General features: G+C 35.6%; 1 pseudogene; it reads right to left on the bottom strand.

Moving 5' to 3' along the window:
* Positions 1-261: 261 nt before the first annotated feature.
* Positions 262-1,017, bottom strand: LOC149528535 (callose synthase 11 pseudogene; annotated as a pseudogene).
* Positions 1,018-19,561: the final 18,544 nt, after the last annotated feature.

The raw sequence follows: 19,561 nt of genomic DNA, 5'->3' as shown, positions 1-19,561 counted from the left end.
ACCCTAGGGAAACATACCCAACCATACATCTCTGAATTCAGTTACACCTTTAATGTGAAAAATTGTATAAATTTACAATGCAAACATTAAAAGAGAATCGACTTTCTATATTATGAATATTAAAATCCATTTAATTGGCCATGAGAAGAAATAATAGATCTAATAATGGAAATATTTCTAATTAAGAAAAATTGATGGATTGGATTCATAAGTCTATTCAAGAAAATGTCTATAGCTGCTAAAGTTTTGACCTTACCTACACTAGTATCCTAGATTAGACCTCTTGCCAGCAAGGATATAGGATATCTGAAGTCCCCTGTTGAATGATTCATTGAACAATATACAAGTCTATATTGACTTAAAGCCAGGAAACCAAGCAAGTAAAGCTATTGGAATCATAACAATAATACCAAATGTAATTTCATATAACTGTGCCACTACAACAACTGTATGCCAAACTATAGAGGACTGCAGGAAGGTCTTGAACACTTGAGAAATTAAGATTAGACCCTAACTAGTTGGTATGAATGCTAGGATACTTGTGAACAAATGGTGAATTTGAAATTGGTTAACTATGGCAAAATGACCACTACTAAAATTGTCAAACTAACAACCAAGTCTTGTATTGCACAGTAGTAGATATGTTGTTTTGTTGCATAATTATCATGAGCATGTGAAATAACCACATAAATCACAATGGACACAACCACATAAATCCATAAAATAAGGTAAACAAGTATACTTTTTCTTCCCCCAACAATACCCAACTGTTAAACAATTTCGTACTAGAAAAAGAAAAAATGAATATCTAGGATGATCTCTACAACCATTCTCCATATTCTTGTTGTTCGTAAATGGTCATTTTCCTCATTGAACTAGACTTCCCAACTTTGATCTAACTTAGTTAAGATTCCCCCCCCCCCCTGCCTTGTACCATATCAAATTCATAAAATCATCTAATTCATAGACTGCTTTCAACCAATCGAAACTTGATGGGTTGAGTAAAAAAGTTGCCATAATCCATGAGAGAACAAGAAACCAACTTGAGATGGTTAAAAGAATATTAAAAAATGTGTTTGTGTTAGTGCAAACTTGGTTGTATGAATATTTTGATGCTATGAGTGTGTTCAGATAGCTCAAGAGAGAAAGAATACAATTTTATGAGTCCAATTTTGACAAATCATTGTTTTTACATTTTTTTAAGTGCTTATTTGCTTTTTCTATTTGTCGAAAGTAATGTTTTTATATTTCTAGATCAATTTAAGAGTCTCTTTTTAGAACATTTCTTTTTCTTTTTCTTTTTTCTAGAAACTATTTTTTTCAAAGAAATGCCAATATCAAAGGTTGGGAAAATGGATGAAATAGCTAAGGAGAGCTTCCTCAAAGGAATTCCAAATTGGTCAATTGGTCAACTCAAAATGTTAAGAAAATTTTATTTCTAGATCTTGAAAACCTTAAGTGTTGAATGACATGAGAAATTGAAGAGGTATCAAGAAGTGATTTCCTGAAATGCTTACACACATCAAGTGTTTAAAGTTAATAAGAAAAAGATAGAAGGCAAATGGCACGTGGGTTCAAACTTTCCAAGAGGTCCAAGAAAAGAAAATGAAAGCAAACCCATATCACACCTTGTATTTCCTTGATAAGTTTGAGCAAGTTTTTTCAGTTTCTTGCTTTCATGACACATCAACCCCCTTGCTTTTACAAACACATCAATCATAATGGAAACCAATAACTAAATGAAAGCATATATGAGTTTCTTATTAGGGAAGAAAAATTAAGCACTTTTTTGAGACAAAGAATAATAAAACAAGTCAACCCTTGCAAGGAAATCTCTCATTGTCTATAGAAGGATAGTGATATATAATGAAATTTATTTCAACTCAAGTCACCTCACAAGTTAGTAGAAGAGAGTAGTTCTCAACTCAATGTCACAGCAAAGGAAAGTGTCATTAGTTCAAAACTACAGAAGGGACAAGCAAATAGATTTTCAAGATCAAGTTTATTAATTACTTGCAAAATATCAATTTTTAAACCCTCCTTCAAGCTTCTAGTGCTAATAATCAGTTTTAAATCAAATATTTTCCACTTATTTTTCTCGAGTTTTCATGGAAAGAGGGAAATTTTTAAGTTTTAAAACTTAAAACAACCATCCTAACATTTTGAAAATTAGATTTTAGGAATGTTATCTGTAGATTTCATAGAATTTCCAATCTTAATTAGTTGCTTTATGATTCATAAAGGTTGAAATGCTTAAAATTCATCAATAGAATCTAAAAAGGAGTGTAACCTCCATTCATTAAATTTTTTTGTAGCCTTCAAGTGTCACTAGCTACAAGCTCAATACAAGTACTATGTTTGCACAAAGAAATAATGGAACTGCAATAAGGAAATAACAATTTAAGGAGGTGCTTACAGGTTTATATCATGAATCCTAAATGGTATCTAAATGGAGGGATTTTGGAAACACAAATTTCAAATGATTCAACATTTTTTAGTATAAGAAAAGACTATTTGGCACACCTAGTAGAATGCCTTCATCCACAATAAATGAATACAATCAAGTGTGGACTTCATCAAACTATGGGCTTTCCACTAGAAATTCAATGCAGTGAGTTGATATTGAATGTGCTAAGAGGTATGATCGACAAACAAGATCCATCAAGACCATTAACAAAATAACCTTGGCCTACCTCACCGAAGATTCCATTAGGGAGGTGTTTGAAATCCCTAACTACAAAAACATGTTGAATAGAAAGAAGAATTGTGAGCTATGTTTAATCAAGAATAAAACACCTATATGGAGATAATCAACACTAGTTAGATCAAGGCATACAACGAGCATCATTCCAAGTCACCCAAGAGACTTGTTTGCAGAAACTCCAAAGGAGTACGATGACAAGCTAAGAACATTGTATGAGGCATAAACTATCAGTAGAAAGCCAAGCTCAATAGCCTTCACAAAATGACTACTTACATAAAGTTTACCCATGGTTTCCCCACTCGGCCTTCTTCCTCAGAACCAAAAATCAGAAACCCAGCTTCGGCCACACAAACCAAACAACAAACTCCTACTGCTCAAATAAAAAATGATTTCTCAATTTATTTATTTTTTCATTATGAACCTGATTTGGTCAAAATTTTGACCAACTCAGGCATAAAACCCTACTTTGGTCAAAATTTTGACCAAATTGGGCATAATTTTTTTTTGAAAAAATGATATCCCAATATGGCCTTTAGTCAAAAAAATGGGTCAAAAAATAAGGGGAAATGTACTATTGGGAAGAACCTCTTAATCAGATCCTAAAGGATAGGAATATTACCTTCTCAAGACTTGAAGACATGCTCACATGGGATGGATCTAAGACTGGTGAATACAACACCAAGAATGGTTATAATTATATTTCCTCTCTTAAATTCCACCTTAAGGTAGAGATTCCATACTCTTTGTGTTGGGATTCCTTATGTCTTCCAAAAGCTAGGCCTTTCTCTTGGTTAGCCCTTCAAAAATGCATCCTGACAATAGATAGAATAAGAAAGATCAATCTTGAAGGCCCTTATTGCTATCTCCTATGCTACTCTTCTATGGAAAATGTGGATCACCTCCTCCTCATTTGTCCTCATGCTTCAAAAGTCTAGTATTGGCTTTGTCTCAAACTAAACCTCAAGATGGCTTTAACTAACTTAGTTTTGGCACTCATGCTCTCTTGGCCAAGGTTGCATTATGAAAGTATATAGTTTGGTTTGTGGATAATCTCCCCTTGCATAATTATTTGGGAATTATGGAAGGAAAGAAATAGGGAGACCTTTAAAAATTCTAGCATGTCTTGGGGGCATCTCACTCTTAAAATTGAGTCCCTCATCATTCAAACCCTTAATAGTAAGATTATTAATACCAATGCAACTCCAAACTCTATGATGGTTTGGGATAACAAAATGAGACTTAAATGGTCTGGCCTCAAACTTCCAACCTTCTACTTTGATGGGGCCTCTAGAGGTAATCTAGGAACAATTGGGATTGGTTATTGTATAAAAAATCATCATAGGAACATTTTGGCTAAATATATGAAAGTAATTGGCAAGACGCTAACAATGAAGTGGAATTAAAAGTTGAAGGATTGTAGCTTTGCAAAAAAAATGAATCTTAACCATGTTGAAATCGAAGGAGATTCTACAATTGTAGTAAATGTCTTTAGAAGCCAATCCATACCCAATTGGAGGTTAAATTATCTTTTAAGTAAGGCTTTTGAATTGGTCAACAACTTCCAAAACTTCACTATTAATCATATCTATTAGGAAGGCAATGGCTTGACAGAAAAACTTGCCAACAAGGGAGCAAATGGAAAAAATGAAACTATCCTCTACCCTCACCCTTTTCTGCCTTAATTTTCTCTCCTTATTCTTTTAACTTCTGGCCTTTTATTATTCTCTCTTTTGTTTTATATTAATGCAACCTTTTCTGGGCCAGCTCCCTTGCTATTTCTTCGATTTCTTTCTCAGTTATATTTATCCCACGTGACACTTACTTAAGTCATGTACCCTTTTTTGGTTCTTCTTAACTTATGCCTTGTGTAGGCAAGCTTCCTCACACAAATTTATCTCTGCCCAATGTGAAATCCTTTAATGCATTAATTTCCCGACAAGGTGGAAAACCTTCCCATCCTTATTTATAAGGAAGGTCACTTTTTTTTGGCCTCACTTGCAACCATGGACACTCTGATTAAGCTCTCCTACCCTACCCATCTAACAACCTTCAACAAGCTCGTCAGAATTGAGAGGATTATGCAATTTGTTAATGTTCAGAATAGTGTAGTCTGGAGATTCATCCTTCAATGCCTTAGGACTCAACTTATTAAAAATCCTAACCAATTCTAGTCTTATCCAAACATTATTTATATGTTTATTACTATAGGCCACCACTTATATGCCAACCATGATCTCATTGCTAGTCTCTCTCTGGAACTATTCATTGATGCCCTGCTCGGTGAAATGGATACAGTTCTCCAAAATATCAGGCATGACCTATCAATTCCTTTGGCCAAAAACTAAAATATGCTTTATTTTAGAGGGAAGCCTGTCAAAAATTACCAAAGACCTGACAGGTTTCTAGGCTAAGAGTAATGTCTACAAAAGGAACCTATGCTTCCTTCTTCACTTATGTTCTCTAATAGACCTTGTGGAAGATAATTGGCTAGAAAAATACTTTGAGGAGGAGGATATTTTGCATGACAGAACCCTTCAAGTAGCCATTGAAGATATTTGAGAAGCCTTTAGAGCTAATTAGTTTTTTTTTTTCCCTTCTCTGAAGTTTATCATTTCTCTAGTTTGGTTTGGTTTGGTTTGTAGTATTTGGCTCTAAGTAGCAATATTTCACTTTATAAATAGTTTTTAAAAATTAGAATTAACCACTATATCTCCAATATTTAGTTTAATTTGAAACTCCATGATCCTTTTAAATTCCTGACAAGTTTTTCCTTATGTTGGTTGGCATCTTCAACATGGATTGAGTAATTTTGATGATTGACACTGTCAAAGTTAAGTTTCAGAATGCATGAGTCCATAGACTTGGTTTTGTTTCCTTCTTTATTTGAATGCGGTAGCTATGGAAAATATTTTCTTTGTCTATGTTTGATTAACTCTTCATGGGTTAGATCCAATCCCATAGACTCTTCTATGTAGACTTACTTCAAAATGACAATTTAGTTTAAATTTATAATTATGCAAATAATTATGCTCTTTTAGGGCCGGTATTGCTCAATTTATGATAGTTGCTAAAATCATTTATCCAAGTCTTTTCTAGCATAGTCCATGGAGATTTGTCAACTCAAGTTTACTTGGGCTCCTTTTTTAATTACTATTTAGAGATTCTTCGATAGTTGGAGATGCATCTATTGGAGCTTACTTGACTTTGGGGTACTTGTTTCTTACCTTGATTTAAATGCATTAGTTAATGGTAGCTTCTTGGATAGGTCTAAATCCTATCTTCTTCTATTAATTTAAGGAATAACAATCGAAGCAACCTTATGGATGCTTTCTGACTTATGAGCTTTCATGTCAAATTCTTGTGACTTGAAGTAGCTTCAACTATCAACTTTTTTGTTTTTCCAATCAATTCACTTTTATGTGATGATGTGCCTTGGGTTTCCTACCAACTCACTATATATCTTTGTATTTCTAGGATTACTCCTATTGTATGTCTTTTTTATGGTACTAACATCTTTTGGAGCAATATTTTTTGAGTGTTGGTGTTCTTGCTGTGATAGGTGGCTATGGTTTTTCTTTTTCATTGAATTTTCATTCTCTCAATTGGTCGACAATTCTTCTCCTCCACTTTGGGTCTACTTAAGAATAATAAAAAATTGCTCATGTATTATTGTTTAGAAACCTTGTTATAAGGGGGCATGCCCTCTAATATTTTATGTAAAAGAGGGAATGCCCTCTTCTAACCCCCTATGGGGGCTTTTGTATGTATTAGATGTTAGAGTAAATGGTCTATAAGCTTTTACTCAAGCATAGTAAAGGTGTTGCCACCTTTTACCTATTATTAAAGTAAAAGGTAATATCACTGTTAGCCAAAAATGTCCTCCTGTTAGAAAGTAAAATTCAAATGATAATTTGTTCAAAGGACACCTAGCGTTTTCTTTTTTAAGGAATAATCTAACACTGGCTATATCCTTTATTTCATGTTATGCCTTAGAACTTTTCAAGTCATTATCGTGCAATTCACATAGTCTTAAGTGCTAACTCAGATCAAGGTAGCGAAGGCGAAATTACTTTGTGTTCACATTATCGTATAGTTAGTTGGTTCAACCCAAGTTAGGGTAGCAAAGGTGCGAATGTATTATTTTCACCTAGTCATAGGGTGAGTTTGGTATATTGTGGTTTAGCTCGCAATAGTGCGATAAGGATAAGTCTTCAATGTTTCAAGGATACATTTCGCACCATCAGATCTTTTAGATCTATGGCCAGTGCATGGTCATAGTAGGTTAAAAAGAAACTAATCTTAGAGTTGCAATCAATCGATTTCCTTTATTTCACTTGGTCGCAAGGTTAGAAGGTGAACCTTGGGTCAAGGTGGCAATGGTGCGGATGCAGTTATGATCTTAGTCTTTGTGAGTTTGTAGTGGTTAATAAAAGATGTCAAGGGCAAGTTGCAAATCAGTGATAACTAATTGGTTGTGGTTTCAAAAGCAAGAATTATTATTGAAGAAAGGTGGTGGTGAAGCTACAATCATAGGTGTTTAAACATAAGATATAAGGTTGAAGACTTCATAGAGTGGCAGAATGGTAAAGGATGATTGGTCCATGTAGTAGGGCCTGATGGTTTGACTCCAATTGACAGATGACACAACTAATTTGGAAAAGTTGATAACAGAGGAAGCAACTCCTTAATGATGGATCTGATCTTTTCGATCTCCTGCAACCACTTTCATCATTCCCTAGGTCTAATAAATGCAAAGAAACACTCCATCACCAGCTGTTGATCCATCTATTTAGTCAAAAGTTAATAACCATTGTTCCTGACCTCTTAGAGCTTCGTTTGGTGAATAAGTGATCTTCTCATGTTTGGATTTGCGTTGTGATCAAATATTTTCAATTTTTGCAGTAATTATTCTCTGTAGATTTGATTGTAGTGGTTGAATTTTATTTTAGGGTGGAAGCTATCTGAGTCATGCTTACACTATAAAGACAGATTTTGTACTCTTTCTTAGGGTTGGATCTTCTCTATTTCTCTAGTATTACCTCGGCATGCTACTATAAATTCCCTCTTTGCCTCTAAATTATATTGCATCATGTCTTATCTCCTTCAACCACTAATATACTATGCAAGCTTTGTCTACCTCTCTTTGATGTACTATGGATATCTATAATCTACATTTTTCTATCTCTTTTAGCATATGAATGATAAGAAGTGAAGCTCTTTTTCCTTGTGTCATTCATTTGGTTGTCTGATCTCTATGTAGCTAATAGGTTAAAGCAAGTATGAATCCATATATCTTTGGATTGTCATGATAATGATATTGTGCATGTATGAGCAGAGATTGGTCTGAACATCCTATTTTGGTGCATCACCTCCTTAGAATAGATTAGGTAGTTACTCTTATGTCTTCCTTCTCCCTTTTCTCTTCAAGAGTAGTTTAAGTGCATCTTAATAGTAGAGGAAGTCGGCCTTCTCTAGAGACTCAACCTAATAGTTCAAGTCCCATGACTTGGAGGTTGTTTCCATGTTTCATAAGGTTGTCCTTAGGTAAAAACTTTGGCCAAGGGTGCAAGCTTTTGTGACAATAGCTTTTGGCATGCTTGGTGGGACCTCATATTAAAAAAATTAAAGTTCATTAGTGTCAAGGAAGGATTCCATGTTCATACTGAGGAGATAGTATCACCTTCAATATAAAGCCTTCAAGAAGTTCATTCATTCAAAGGTACTTAGCGACTCCAAGCTTCAAGTGCAATCTGGTTTCCAAACCAAATTTTTTGTGATTTATGCCCAAGACACACACAAGGGCATCTTCCAGAGGTAATTTCCAATACCAAGAGCTTTCTTTTTCTAATCCAAGGAGAAAGGTTGGGGTATCTCTATCACCAGTTAGGAGTGTAGTAGTAACACATACCCTTGTAAGATCCATCTCCACTCCTCTTGTTGTTAGATCTTAGCCTAGAATACCATATGCTCATATCAATAGATCACTTGCTTACATGGCTAGAGCTCATGCTTTTGCCACCTTTAATGGTGGAAGTCTCCTCCTATTAGCCCAAATGCATGACATACTAGTATGAGAACTTAAAAGTATATCCGAGTTTACTCATGAAACCTCCATTTCCATTGTCGAGCATATTCAAGAGGTATCTAACATCTACTATATTCATAGCATCACCAAGTATGATGTTGTTGTTAGGTTGATGATCTCATCGTTGAAAGGTAAGGCACTATAGTGGTACAGAGGTTTGCCTCATAACTCTATTGTTGATTGGGATGGGTTAGGGGCAGCCCTATGCAAGAATTTTGAGGACAAAAGTGATCACCAATCACTTTTAAAATAACTGACAGCTATCAAGAGGGCACCCCATGAATGTATGGCTGGTTCCAATTATAGATTTCAAAAGACATGGGATAGAATATCTACTATAGTGAAGCCCTCTCTTGGTAATGCATTCTTGTATTATCTCATAGCCTTCAACAATGATATTGATACCACTTTGTAATCTATGGGAGGAAACACTCTACCAAATGCTTATGAGGTTTCCATAAGAGCATAAAATATTTTGATATAGGGAGGGAAGTTAGATCCAAGGCCCCCAATGCCTTTCTTCCTTGACATGCCCAATCATCAGCCTATTGTATTCCCTATTCCTACTTCCTCTACAAGTTAGCCTCTTATTGTGGTTTCAATATCCTCCACATCCTCTAATGGAGTTGAGAGGATTGATGCCATGATGCAGACACTAATGCAGAATGTGGATAAGAGGATGTAGGAGCAAGAAAAGAAGATGGATGACAATAGTGCAACATTACAAAAGATGGGAAATGAGTTGGTGGCTATAAAGAGGCAAAAAGATCAAAATAATAGGCCTCTCCAACTCCAAAGTCAAAGTCTCATTCACCCCCAAACTAGATTCATATCCCCTACAATCAGAATAGACCTATCAACCACCGCTAGACTTCAAACACCAACCTAAATAGGGCTTTAGTCCCTCTGAACAATCTTGCCCAAGATCAATATTTATGCCCTTCTTATAACTAATCCTATGGATATTGCATGTGTCAGAAGGTAGAATCTTACGTGGCTTTAACTATACCAGAGTGAGAAGTTGCCCAGCAACACAATGCTAATCAACCTACTAATACTTTTCAACATGATGGTTGTTCTTTCATGAATCATCTGGTGGAAGAGCATTGTAATGTAAACTAGGATTCATGTGCTTACAATACTAGGAGCAAGAGAAGAGCAATGGAAGGGGTTACTCCTCCTCCTCCTAATTAGGCTTCAACATCAAATGTAGTGCCTCATGTACAAACAGTTGCCTTGCAACACAATGCTAGTCAACCTGTCAATGCTTCTTGGCAACAAAGGAAAAATGATAGCAGAGGAGATGTGAATGACCCTCGAGCTATTCCATCTCTGCCTTCTACATCCAGGGTTTCTACCAAGTCACCTAATACATCTTTTAGTGTGGTAGATCAAATGAGGAAGTTCAATGTGAACATTTCTTTGTGGGATGTTGTTGCTACTATACCATCACAAAAGAAGTTGTTGCAGCAGGAGTTGGAAAGCATTGAACTTAGAGATTAGTTGCCTAGCATGGCGAATGTCATGAGTTTGGTACAACCATCAAAAGAGGCAGAAACAAGTAAAAAGGTTAGACCTCCTCCATTTTATGTTTCTCTAATTATAGGAGATAAGCTATTCCACAATTGCATGATTGATTTAGGGGCTAGTAGTTCAGTAATGCCCAAATGTGTTGCTGATATTTTAGAAGTGAAATGTGAACCCATTGTTAAGGATGTATTGTAGTTAGATGGTAGTACTATCAAGACTGTGGGAATCCTAGAAATGTTGAAATGACCTTACATGCATGACCTAGTTGTATTGTAGTTCAAGATATATCAATTGTTGAGGTTAAGCCACACTTTTCCATTTGTCTTTTAAGAGATTTTACTACCCAAATAGGTGGTTACATATCCTTTGATTGGTCATATATTTTTTTTAGTTTTATATATGTAAGTGGAGCCTCACTTAGAGAAAAACCATTAGTCCTCCATCATATTGAGCCCTACGCTCCTAATCTCATCAATATGAATTACATCATCCTAGAGATAAATGAGAATGACATAGCAAATGAACCTACCACTTCCCTAGCAAAGATACCTCATTTCATCTTAGATGAATGGGCTAATGCATATCAATTTGATCCTATATCAAAAACCTTGGAGCCCAGCCTGGGCACTTATTATATATCAAAAAAGGATGTTCTTGTTCCCAACTTAATGAAAATCAAAGAAGACATAAGTGGGATAAAAAATGGATCTAGGAATAAAAATGGATCAAGGGCTAGTGTGATGTTGGTTTCTTCTACACTATAAAGGTACTACTTCTCATTTAGGCTTCAATTTAGTTGTACAAATAATGTGGTCAAGTATGAGGCATTGATTTAGGGTCTCTCACTTGCTCAAAAAGAGGAATTCAAGCATTAAGTGTATATGGAGATAGCGAGCTAGTGGACAATCAGGTGAGGAATCAAAATATCACTAAGAATGGTTTTCTCAGGTCTTATAAACACAGAGTATGTGATTTTCTTAAAAGTTTCAATACCTTTAATATTAAAAGCATCCCTAAGAAAGGAAATAGACATGTTGATAGACTTGTGGTAGTGGTTGCATCTTATGATGTTTCAAGGAGCCTTGAATATGAGAAGAAGTAGAAGATTAAAGTGGTGGTCAGACCCATTGTCCCTGATAATAATATCAATTGGCAGGTCTTTGAATCTGATGCATAAATTATGAGTTTCTTGCAGAATGATGTAGAGTTCTTAGATAGAAATCATCTAATATTGCATGACTAGTATGGTGATCAAATCATCAACCTTAGTTCCAATAAGTTTCCTAAGGGTCTTATTACCTTAGAGGGTGTCTTCTATCCTGATGACCAAGAAAAGTGTAGAAGCATGAATCTTGCTACAAACAAAGATGATCATATACTAGTTGCAATTGTTGATGGAAGGATGCTAAACATGGGAAAAGTATGTTATGAAACTGATCAAGAAAGTTTTATTCATCTATGTCAAGAATTTAATGATCTGTTTTCTTAGACATATGATGATTTAAAGGGTTTTGACCCTAGCTTGTTTCAACATACTATAGATCTAGTTGATAATGTAAAGCCTATTAGGCAAAAACAAAGACCAATAAATCCCAAGATTGAGCCACTATTGAGAAATGAGTTGTCCAAATTAATTGAGTCCAATATCATTTTCCCTATTAAGTACGCCTCTTGGGTGGCAAACCTTGTCCCTATTAGGAAAAAAAATGGAGAAATTAGACTATGTGTAGATTTTAAGGATCTTAACCAAGCCTCCCTTAAAGATCATCATCCTCTCCCTTCCATGGAATAGATATTGTCCAAGGTTAGTGGTTTAGAGAGATCCTCTTTCTTGGATGGATGCTCGAGTTATATTTAGGTGTTAGTTAAAGAGGCTGACAAATATAAGACTACTTTCACCACCAAATGGGGCACCTGTGCCTATAGTAAAATGTCTTTTGGGCTAACAAATGTAGGTGCCAGATTTCAAAAGGAAATGGAGATGGCCTTCAAAAACATGATTGAAAGGTTTGTGTTATTGTACCTTGATGATATCACAATATATTCAAAAGATGTCTCAAAGCATTTTGGTCATCTCAGACAAGTATTTGTAAGATGTAGAGAGTATGGAGTATCTTTGAATCCAAGAAAGTGTATATTTTCCACTAATCAAGGGAAATTATTAGGACACATTGTATCTAAGGATGGTCTAACCATTTATCTAGAAAGACCAAAGGAAATACTTGCACTTTCCCTTCCTAGTCACAAGAAAGGTCTACAAAGCTTTCTTGGTAGAATAAATTTTGTGAGGAGATTTATTGCTAATTTAGCTACCATGGTGAAACATCTTACAACCATGCTAAAAACTAATATGGTCTTCTCATGGAACAAGGAAGGGAAATAAAGTTTTGAAGAGATCAAACTAGCCATAGCTTCAAACCCTACTCTCATCAATCCAAATTTTGATAAAGATTTCATTCTTTATACCTTAGGAGGTGAGTCAAGTATTTCTATTGTTTTGACTCAATTAAATGATAAGAATGAACAATACGCTATTGCTTTCTTTAGTGAAGGATTGAAGGAGTATGAAGAAAAATATAGTTATGTAGAGAAGCAAGCCCTTACAGTCATAAGATCTTTGAAGAAATTTAGACATCTTCTATCCCACAATAGGAAAGTAAAAGGTAATATCACCTTTTAACACTTAAGGTTTCAATTTGTGCATAGTAGTTTTGCACTCAACATTTAATAATGTCATACATTATTAAAAGTTATCCCTTAGGGGTGGATGACAAGGCTTTCTTGTCATCCTACCCACCTTGTGGGTGGATGAATCACACCACCTTGTGAGTGGATGAATCACACCACTTTGTGGGTGGATGAGTCACACCACCTTGTGGTTGGATGAGTCACACCAACTTGGTGAGAGGTTGAAATCCTATATAAGGATGTTCGCCCCTTTTTTATTTTCAAGAAGAAGGAGGAGACACAATGGGACACACATATTGAGTGTTTTTCTCTGTTGTAACACTTGATTCATAATATTGAGGAACAAATTCTTTCTCATTTCAAGTTTGTTCATTATGTTCTCTCTCTTTCTCCTCCTTTGCTTCATCTTCTGTGTGATAGGTATTTTTTGCAAGTTATAATCCAAGACTTGTGAAGTTTCTTTTTCATCAACTTCTACATGGTATCAGAACCTTGGATCTACAATTGCCCATTCTTGTTTGGAGATCTTTGAAGCTTTAGAAGGACTAGGCGGAGTGGCCCAAGCCATGTCATTGGTGGGTCCCACAGTGACACATGGCCCGAGCCACATCATTAGCCACATGGACATGACATGTAAGCATGGTCATTCTTGCATGTACAAGCTATAGGAGTTGATGAAAATAAATCTTGAAGATCTTGGACTATAACTTGTAGCAAATACCTATCAAATGAAATATGAAGCAAAGAAGGAGAAAGAGAGAGAGAGAGTAGAAAGGACTAACTTGAAATGAGAAAGAATGTGTTTCTCAATAATATGAATCAAGTGTTACAAGAGAGAAAAAATCTCAATATGTGCATCACATTGTGTCTACTCCTCCTTGCTGAAAATACAAAGGGGTGAACATCCTTATATAGGATTTCACCCTCTCACCAAAGTGGTGTGATTCATCCACCCACAAGGTGGTGTGACTCATCCACTCACAAGATGGATAGCATGACAAGAAAGCCTTTTCATCCACCCCTAAGGGATAACATTTAATAAACTATGACATTATTAAATTTTGAATGAAAAAATACTATGCACAAAGTGAAATCTTAAGTGGTAAAAGGTGATATTACCTTTTACTTTAACAATATAAGGTAAAAGGTGGTAACACCTTTACTATTTGCTGCCCCATTTTTCATCTCTAACTGATTAGTAAAAGTGAAACCTTATGCTTTAGTGAGTTTTTGATTGTGTTTGAGTCTAGGTCTAAGCCCCCATAGGTGGAACGAGTCTCCATCGAATTTCTCATTTTACCCTTCTCCACATTTCATAACCGAGTGGTTCTCCTTTTTTTGAAGAGATCGTATGGGTAGGCTAGTGTCTAGTCTGATAGAGATTCATGTTGCTCCTAAAAAAATAATTTACAAAGTTATATCTACTTGTGGTCTATCATTTTCTCAATTAAAATAGAAGCTTGCAAAAATTTGAACTTCGTCTTCTCCTCGGCGGGTTTTCAACCCATGAAGAGAATTTCCCACAAAGGGCACCAAATGATGCATATGGATCAAAGCAACAAAATAGCAAAGTATCCTATTGAGAATTCATGTTTCCTTTATGATTATTTACATCAAATTTTTTTTTGGATTCATCATAGCTATCATAATCATTCCAGGTGGAAAACTCAAAACCAACTTCTCCTCGGCAGGTTTCAGCCCATGAAGTTGGTTTTCCACAAAAGGCAATTCTAAAGGAAAAGAGACAAAAGGTGGGCCCCTAGAGAATTTTTGCACTCCCCTTAGACATTTCTAAACCCAAAGAAGATAATGGTCTAAATTTCAATTGAAAAAGAAGCATGAGCGGAGAAATAGAAATTGTCTTCTCCTCTGTGGGTTTTCAACCCATGAAGACAATTTCCTAGATTTTAAAGAATATCAAGCTAGTAAGTAGATTGGACCCACAATTTGTGCATAAGACATCTCAAGGTGATAATAGAAAGAATCTAACAACTACAAAAAAGAGTACATGCACTAGAATTCAACTCAGTGGATATTTTCCCACGAAGTACTCTATTGGTAACTTCCCAAAACTTAAAGGAAAATGGGAAAGTAAGTATGGGAAGATAGAAAGTTACTGTTGGGCCAATGGAATAGTGAAAAGACACTGAGATATCTATTAAAACCAAGAATTTACTATTTTAATGGATCTCTACTTCAATTCATTTGTGTGGCATGAATTCTAAAGACCTACAGATGAATTAAAGCTCCTATATAGATGGAAACATGAATAGTTGAACAAACTCGCACTCTTTTTCTTGAATTGTTATTCTATTAATGTGCTTAGCTTTTTCAAAAAGCCAATATCTATTGCATTTTCTATTATTTTCATTTTCTAGATTCAAAATTCATTTTGAAATAGAATGGCAACTAGATTTTGGGTTTTCATGGATTGAATGGGATCAAGTCCCAATTACAGAATTTCTTAGATACTTGTCTTTGTTTCTACGACATGCAAGATTTTCAAAAGAGAGTTAGGTCTGAGTAGATTCATCCTATTACTAAGAAGCTCTAAGGATGTGGGTTGGTCAAGGCAACTGGCTTTCTGGTTGTAGTCTAGGCCCTAGAATTAATATATGAGTACATAAATCGTTACAACCCAAACACAAGGAAAATTGTGTTACTAGATGACACAATGTTGATTTCAATTGATAGGCAAACTGTGGTAAATTTCCTATGAGTTCCAAAACAAGAAGAATTCTTAGACTTAACATTCAGAGGAACCATTCCTAAGTTCTCCACCAAGAAGATAATCTAGAGGAAGGAAATCATGCAAACATGGTTCCAAAAACCAAGAAGCGCCAACGGTAAGGTTCCTAAGACTCTGTTTGGGACTAATCTCAAACCTAAGATTATCGATATCTTGGTCCTCTTTCACAACTAAAAGATGAGGTAGAAGCTTTAAATTTTGTTGAGCAATATTTCTTTCTAGTGCAAGTCATCTCCTCTGACACCCAATATATTGATTGGGCTCACGAGGTAAGTGAGATTATGTCCAATGCTCTTTGGGCCATAAAGTTCTACAACACATTCTATATGTCCTCTTTCCTCATTTACATGTTAGCTTCTTTACAAGTATGGCCAAGCCTCCCAAGGGTAGAAATTTTTCCTAATGATGTGAAGTCTTATGAGTTTTACCCATGCTTATAATTGGAAAATAGTTATGCAGAGTATGTAAGAGTTAATGATGCTTTCACCATGAGAATTTGTAGGGAACTTCAGGGATGTCCAAAGAGAAGATTTAGCCCTAAAGCCATGGAAGCCATTAGAAAATTTGGAAGTTACTTCATTTAATTCTCATCCTTTTCATATTTGTGTCTTGCAACTTTTGATGGTTTCCCCTTGAAGCTATTGAGGTATCCTTGTGATATGATTGTATTGATTGAGATTGTGTGGCAAGAAATCCAAGTGAATGCGTTGAGAGGGAATTTGAAGAAGAAATGGTATGAGTTTCCTATGAAGGTGGGAGCTTTCAATTGTGAGACCCGTTCTAATGCAAAGAACATGCTAAAGGTGTTTGAAATGAAGTATAAGTTGGAGATGTATGAAGTCTTAAGGCCCATGTTTGATTTGAATGGATATGCAAGGGAGGTGTTGTAGATTGGAAGTGTAATCAAACACATCACCACCATTGAAGACTACTAGGCTGATTGTAAGGATGAGTTCGAGAGTCGTGATCATGCTTTTGCTAAGCTAACAGTTGATCAAGTGCAAATGTATAAAGTTAATATTGATGTTGAAGGAGTTGAAGATGATGATTAGAACATGTATAGTAACACCTATCTAACCAAGCTAAGAGGTATTCTAATAAGCCTGGAACCTTATGAAGATGTAGGAGAGGAGCAAGATATCATGATGGCCCAGATTATCAAAAGGACCAGGAAATGGGTTGAATAGATCATAGCTAGAAGGAATCAAAGAAAAAGTATGACCACTCAAGCTTCTCTAACGTATGTAGCACCTTCCTCCTCCCAAGGTGGCACATCAAGTGCAACCTTGTCCATTACCCAAGGGCCAACTCAACCATCAGATGGAGGCGATCAACCTCCTAACAAAAATATTTCCATGGACAAGACTTGTCAAGATGGCTCCCTCCCAGTGATTGGAATTCCATCAAAATTTGAGAAGAAGAAGATGGAGGAACCAAAAGATGGTGTGGTCACTCTAGCCCTCTCACCTCATAGTAGTCTAGTTCCATTTGTAAGTGTTGTACTTCTCCTACCTAGTAGCCCTCAACTATAGGTAGTGGATTTAGGAGATGGAGGAAGCAGTGATAGTGAGTCTACTAAATCAAATGAGGCAATGAAGAAGACCTTAGAGGTGAAGAAAGGCCAAGATTCTTCAAAACTCATTTCGTAGGCACCAAAGAATCCCTTCTCTTTGACTATAAAAATAATCTCTGGTCAAGAGGAAGACATTTAGCATAAACTCCCTAAATGTACTCCAAAGTGATAGGCACAGATTCATGGTTGGAGGACACTCTAGATAGGAAGAGAAATGATGGTGCCCCCAACAAGGATACCTTATCTCTTTCTATCCACTTTGGATCAGCACTGAGCAAGGTTAAGAAGTAGAAGACCTTGTCCATCCTCGGACAAAACCTTGAAACAGGACATCTAACGATGGAGATCATGAAGCCTACCAAAGAGGGAAGAATTAAGGACATGACTACATATGACTTTGCCTTACAGTTTCTAGATCTTGGGGAGGCCAGACATGACACCAAGGTTGGCTTATGGAAGTCAAAAAATGAGGTGATTGAAGGATAGTTGGAAAGCCTTAAATTGTCAAAGGTTAGGCTAAAGGTGGAAATACAAGAATTTAATGGCTTCATCAAGAAATCAGTCACCTCGTTGGCAAGCATCTCCAAAATGCCTATTACTAGTGATCCTACTATTGTCAATGTCCAAGCACTCATTTCCCAGCTCCAAGAAGATAAACACTTTAGACAAATTGGTAGAGAATGGAGTGGGAAAATCAAGTTGAAGGGACTCACCATTATAGAGAAAATTGGCAATGCTATATTGAGGCTGGAAATAGAGAAGGATGACATTTCAACAAATAGAGTCACCTTGGCTATAGAGAAAACTAAGAGTGAAGATTGCATCTCTCTGTTGAAGATGATTATCCACATGAAACAAAAGGAGGCTATCAAGATGAAGATCTTGCCTAAAGGAGATGAGCCTTTATTTGAATGGATTCAAAGCATGTAGTTCAAGTCTAAAATAATCATGGTGGCAGAGGAAGGGCTTAAAGAAACTGAAGCTAAAGTAAAGAAGGATCAAGATAGATACTATGAAATCCTTAAGAGTTTTGCATATAGACTTGCAAACTAGTGGGCAAGGAAAAGGAATCATTGGAGTAACTGTCATGCAGAAAAATTTCTCCAACTTCGTAGATAGTCTAATAGGGATATCTTCCAGTCACCAGAATAGAGTTTCCAAACTCCAGAAACTTGGTCGATGTGTACATGTGGCCATGGAGGAAATACAGAATTGTTTGAGTGATGTCAAAGATTTGGCTAGAGAGAATTCTAAATGGATCTTAAGATATACTAATGTACATGTTCATAGGCATGAAGAATTAATTCTAATCATTGTTGCTACTAAGGCCTATAGGACAAAAGTAGAAAGGTTAAAGAAGGTGAAGTGATTCATATTCTACCTCTTTCATATTTTGATGTAATTATTGTAAAGGACAAATTGGCTCCTTTCCATTTGTCATTTTTGAGGAGATGAACCGATTTAACTTCCTTTGTAACAGTCATCTCAAAATCCTATAGTACTAAAATGAAAGATTAATAAAAGGTCGACTAATTTTTGGTGTGAAATACTGGACGTTGCAAAGCCAATTGAATGGTATTTTGTGTCAATTATTTTTTTTTCCATTCTATTAGATGTTAATTGTATGTTTTCTCTTTTATCTGAATTAAAACAAGGAATAAATAAAACTTCATTCCCAAGTTTTGAGGCATCAAAATAAATATGATAGGTATTGTCATCATAGGTTCGAGATAAATCCCTTTGGTGTTTTCCTTCAAATTAGTCTTTCTTTCTCTCTACTTTATTTCCTACTGAATCAATTTAGTATTAGTTAGTATGCACTATTGGACCATTAAGCCTTATAGGCTCATAAGATTGTGAGTTCATTAGCTTAACCAATCTTGAGTACCATTCCTTGCCTAAGTTAGTTCCTATTTAGGCCTGGCTCAATTTATATCTCTTGTTCTTGGGTTAAGAACATGCTCCATTTTAGATTTAGGAATAAAAATAATTCATTGCAAATCTACAATAGGGAGCTATACCTAATAATTCATAGGAAGGTTAGTCTTTTTAGAAGCAATTTTTCAACTATTGTAACTAGATATTGTTCCCAAATTTGGGCATCTAAGAGTTACATAAAAAAGAACAATCTATTTACCAAAAATATTCTTAAGTAAAAGGTTATAGACCATTTACTCTAACACCCCACCTTAAGATGGGCGACAATGCAGCTACAAATAATGCACGAAAAGG

The sequence above is a fragment of the Cupressus sempervirens genome, chromosome 11, assembly GCF_028749045.1.
Source record: "Cupressus sempervirens isolate cs-2001-9-10 chromosome 11, ASM2874904v1, whole genome shotgun sequence".
NCBI classification, from domain to species: Eukaryota; Viridiplantae; Streptophyta; class Pinopsida; order Cupressales; family Cupressaceae; genus Cupressus; species Cupressus sempervirens.
This window is presented reverse-complemented; position numbering and strand designations above follow the sequence as displayed.